Source organism: Dipteris shenzhenensis, chromosome 24, assembly GCF_047967505.1.
Source record: "Dipteris shenzhenensis isolate YYH24624 ecotype China chromosome 24, Dip_SZ_1.0, whole genome shotgun sequence".
NCBI classification, from domain to species: domain Eukaryota; kingdom Viridiplantae; phylum Streptophyta; class Polypodiopsida; order Gleicheniales; family Dipteridaceae; genus Dipteris; species Dipteris shenzhenensis.
Window position 1 is genome coordinate 31,832,085 of NC_141619.1, and position 5,737 is coordinate 31,837,821.

Here is a 5,737-nt window from a genome sequence, read left to right on the forward strand (position 1 = left end):
AGAGGATGCTTTTTATGTGTGATCCTTCTGTATTGTGCTTTTCCCTTATCTTTGCGAGCAGGTTCTTGTGTCTCTACCTTTTTTAGGGTAGGTTCTTGTGGTTCTGCTCTCCAATCTTTGTTTCACAATCTATAGGCCTTAATTTGATGGTTGCCTCTCATTTGTTGATGATGAAGATTTTAGAGTCTTGGGCCTCCATTCTTTCCTTTGTTCTTTATGGAGCACATTGCCATTGCTGCTGGAAGATGATGGAGGTATACTTGTTGCACCTAGTACCTTGGAAGATGATGGAGGTACTGTTGTTGCACCTAGTACCTTGGGTATTTAAATATAAGTGTTTCCAACGTAATATCCCTTGGCCTCTAGTAATCTTTTGGAAACCCAACGGTATTGTACCTTCCTTGCTGGATGGCATCATTTTGTTGGGGTTTGTTGTTTCTATGATGCAGTGGCTTTTAAAGTAGAGGTTTTGTTGGAACCCAAATGTATGATTCACCTTCAAAGTACCCTTGGGCCTCTAGTAGATCCTTTCGGACCCACATTTGCTCGGTTGCTCTTCTTCTTCATTTTATTTGTTAGTGCGGTGCTTGCCAACATTGAGAGGTGGAAGTGGATGTTGATGCTTGAATGTTGGGCCAGTTGGTAGCTCTTAGCACATCTTGTTGGGTCGAATCATCACCAAATAACCCTTTATAACTGTCTTGCATCTAGCTTTTACCAAGAATAGTGGCTTCCGTTACAGTACCTGAAGGAGTTATAAAAAACTTGCAAGGCACAATGTAATTGTCCATGGAAACATTCAGCATTAAAGAACCAATAACCTTAATTGAGGTATGTCCTATGGATTGAATTTCAAAATCACAAACTTGAAGGAGTACCTGGCCAAGATGTTTTAATGTTTCCCTAGAGATGAGGTTATTGCTTGCTCACCAATCTACCATGGCCTCTATTTGGTAGGTTACACCTACTAATGTCAGCTCTACCCAAAGTTGAGATGGAGTCATATTTATCTCGTTAGGATCAATGGTGTAAGAAGGTTTAATGGCAGTAGGTTTATCATTGTCAAGGTGCAAGAGTTCCTTTAGCATTTGGTAGATCTATTATAGTAGCCAATGTATGCATCCAATTTAGTGAGTCTTCTAACTTAGGTATAGGAGCAAACCAATAGTCTTCAAGACCAAAGTGTTGGCCCAATTTGTTGATTGGCACACTTGGAAGGTCTTGAGCTTGATTGGGAGATTCTACATCCTCAGGATTAGTGGACTGGCATGTCACTATTTACCCATTCATCCAATCTGAGAGGTCTCTCCATAGAGTAGGATTACCCCATAATAGTGCCGCGACGGGCATATTGATCTCAATGGACATGGATAAGGATAATCCTACAATGTCTCGAGGACCAGTGATAGGTTCCCTGCCTATCGATTCTGACTCTTCAAAGCCATATAAGGACATGTTGCCATCCTCCTTTAGTTGTTGCAAGGAAGGGTCTTCTTCAAACATTTGTTGCATTAGGGTGGATCCCTCTGTTGAAGGGCATGACACACCTTCTTCATCTATCCTTTCAAGTATTTGCAAGGCTTTTGAGGCTTGAGTGGTTATCTCACAAATGAATTGTATTAGCACTCTTGCTTGCCTTGAGCCCTTGCTCACATTCCTCTTGACACTTGTGTACCAATTTCTGCACCTTGGCGAGACATTGTTTCCCCGCCCATGAGTTGGGATATATGATCGTGACCCTTAGGTGTTGTGGCTTGGCCATGGGCTGAGGACCTTATCGTTCCCTCATTTGCCTCATGTAGGTGCTTGTTGCTACTACAGTTTGAGAAAGTACCACCAGAGGAAGATGATGTTGCTAGGGAGGCCATGTCTTAATTTGACCCATCTTGGATGATGACCTTATTATGTCCCTTCCCAATCTTCATTGCACCCTTGGAGCTTACTTGTGCTGATTCTGTTGCCTCCCTAAGTTGTGATGTGCTAGTTTTATCCTTTTTGGCTTGTTTTCGAAGCTCTTTATTAAGGTCTTTAGCTTACAACCTCATGATTACATTCAAGGATACTGATGACCCTTGGCCTCTCTCAATGCTCAACAAGTTAAGGCTTGAGGACTTAGATGGACTTCTCATCGGGAAATCCTTAAAAAGATGGTCCACACCACACTCTGCACAATGGCAGTAGTGTATTAGATGTTGGTGCACATGTGATTGGCTGATTAGATTGCCCCTTATATGGACACTCATTGTCTAAGTGTGGCCCTTGACACACATGGCATTGAATGGGTTGTGTCTTTGTCAAGTTGTTCCTATCCCCCATTATTTGAGAAATTGGTGCTGTTTGGTAGACTGGAATGTATTGTTCATCTTGTATAATGTAGTGCCTGTAAAATTCTTGTTTTTTGTTGTTTCTTGTTTGCAATAGGTAGAATAGGTAGGAAAGTATCCCCTAGGACCACGAACTCTACACAGAAACCATGGAAGCTCTAAAAACCATGAAAATTCCATTTGCGGATGGACTGGGAAAAGGATGTTGATAATTATCTCTTATTTCAGTGCACACTAAAATAGCATGCGAGTGCATGTTGAAATAGCTTAAGGCATGATGAACTAGCTTAGGCCACATTGAAATAGATCTAACCCCCTAACACAATATGACACTCTGACATCTGATAGAGTCTAACTGTTGGCATATTAATTGCACCAAATCCAATCCAAAATAGAGGTCAACTCCTAATTCAATGCATACTGAATTAATAACTCAGTGCACATTGAGTTAACTCCAATCCAAAATGGAGGTAAACTCATAATTCAGTGCATGTTGAGTTAATAACACATATGCTAAGGATAGCAACTCAACGCATGTTGAATTATAGCAAGTTTAGTGCACTGTAAATTAGCTGGTCATCATTGCCAGGGGCTAACCTAAAATAAACTTTACAAATTTGATCATCAAGTGATGAGTCATTGTTACATCAGGCATAATCCCAGAACCATGTATTGTGATTGTGGTTAGGCGGGAAACTAGAGGGCTTGACGATGCTTGCATACTATGGGGGACAAGAGGGTTTGGGTCTAGGGTCATGCCTAGGCCTAGACATTAATTGAGAGGTGCAAAGAAGAGCCCAGGAGGGGACTTGAAGGGTAAGGTCCCTTGTGGGACACATGGCACCAAAAGAGGAGGCCACATTGCAAGCATTGGGCTTGGGGGAGGTTTCCAAAGAGTGATCTTCAAGAAGATTAAAAAAAGGAAAGTACACTTATGAGGTCACTATGAAACTGTGGTTGGGAGGAAATGAGCAAGGCCCTCAGAATTAGGGAATGTTACATTGGTATCAGAGCAAGTCGTTTGATGGGCATCATTGATGAGAAAAGGGTCGCACGCGTAGAGAGGGAAATTGGGAGTTCTACTCATCGCACGATGGACTATCAAGACACTGCCCATGGGCCATAAGAGCAGGATGAGCACTAGGTGATTTGTTTTCACTACGATGGGATATAGTTGCCCAGAGTCTACCACAACTTGTAAGACGAAGTGCCTCCTGATTCCGCAGTAGCGCAGCAGCAGCCCGGGACGATAGAGACTCAGAGACAACACATGTATCTGGAGTCCATAGTTCAAACTCCAGCAGAATCGGCACGACAGCAGAGAAAGGCTATCAGTTGTTTTTAATAATGTTAAAAAGTATAAATCTTCTTTCAATGATTTAATGTTTGAATTTAAAGATGTTTTCTCGTCTGATTTACCTGATGGTTTACTTCCTGAGAGAGAAGTAGATCATAAAATAGATTTAATTCCTGGATCTACCCCTATTTGTAAACCCCCGTATAGGCTTAGTCAAACGGAGGAACGTGAGGTCGAAAGACAGTTAACAGAATATCTTAGGAAGGGCCAAATCCAAACAAGTATCTCATCTTGGTTTGCACCAGTTTTACTGGTAAAGAAAAAGGATGGTACTATGCTTTTATGCATAGATTACTGAGCACTAAATAAAATCACCATAAAAAATAAGTATCCTATGCCTTGCATTGATGAGCTCTTTGATCAATTGCAAGGGGAAAAATACTTTACTAAAATTGATTTAAGATCAGGATATCACCAAGTACAAATTAGGAAAGAGGATGTCCCTAAGACATCATTTCGTACTAGATATGGGCATTATCAATTTAAAGTAATGCCATTTGGATTAACAAATGCTCCAGCAACTTTCATGACACTTATGAATACTGTCTTAAGGCCATATCTAGGAAAATTTGCTGTAGTATTTCTAGACGATATCCTTATTTATAGTAAAACTAGGAAAAAGCATTTGGAACATTTACGAAAAGTGTTCCAACTGCTTAGAGATAGTTCACTCTTTGCTAAAGAATCCAAATGTGAATTCTTTGCAAAAGAAGTGAAATACTTGGGACATATAATATCCCAAGAAGGGGTTTGTATGGACCCTGATAAAGTAAGGGCCATATTGGAATGGCCACATCCTACTAATCTAGAAGAATTACAAATATTCTTAGGTTTGTCAAGATTCTATAGGAGATTCATCCAAGATTACGCTAGGATTGCTGTTCTAATGATGGACCAGCTTAAGGGGAAGGGAAGCACCTTCATATGGGATGAACCTCAAAAGCGAAGTTTGGAAAAATTAAAGGTAGCTATAGCGGCAACTCTAGTCTTAAAAGTAGTGGATCTCAATGAACCATTCGTGGTTGAGACAGATGCCAGTGATTTTGCTATTCGGGTGGTACTTATACAAAAAGGTTGACCAGTGGCTTTTGAAAGCAAAAAGTTAGATCGTGCCCAATGGAATTACTCAGCATATGAGAAGGAACTATATGCTATAATCTATGCTTTTAAAAGTGGAGGCACTATTTATATGGTGCAAAATTTGAGTTCACAGGAGAGCATTAAGTGGACTTCTAATTAGCCAGAGCTTAAAGGTAGAAAAGCTAGATGGGCTGAGTTAATGCAAGAGTTTGATATACAATTGACATATAGGAAAGGGAAGTTCAATGTGGTAGTAGACTCTCTTAGCCAAATGCCAATTGTTAATGAATTGAGTTTTACTCAATTTCAAAATGATTTCCTAGAGTCCTTAAAGGGGAATGTGAGTTTGATCCTCACTTCTCTAAAATATGGAAAGCAATTAAAAATAGGGATCCAACTAATCGAGAGGCTTTCACTGAGGAGTCGCATGGAAATGGCGACACACCACAAGTTGGTGATAAAGGACTCAAGTGGAAAAAATATACTATAGAAGATGGCTACCTGCTCTACAAGGGTAGAGTATGTGTCCCAGAAGATAATGACATTAGGCACCAAATCCTCTTTGAATGTCATGATAGTCCGAGTGCTGGACACCTGGGAATTCAAAAGACATATGTGCTTCTGAAAAGACAATTCTTAGGTAAGGACGTCCAAGATTATGTTTTGAAGTGCCAAAAATGCCAGGTCAATAAGGTTGAACGCATTGGAGATTCCATCTAGCAAATGGGAAAGCATCTCCATGGATTTCACTATGGGGTTACCTAGGACACAGAGGGGGCACAACTCTGTGTGGGTAATTGTGGATCGGTTGACCAAGATGGCTCATTTTATTCTTGTCAGTGTAGATGTTAAAACTCCAGAATTAGCTAGGCTATTTGTGGAGCATATCTATAGACTATATGGGCTACTAGCCGGTATTGTTAATGACCGAGATAGCAAATTTAACAGCCATTTTTGGAGGGCAGTGTTTAAGAGG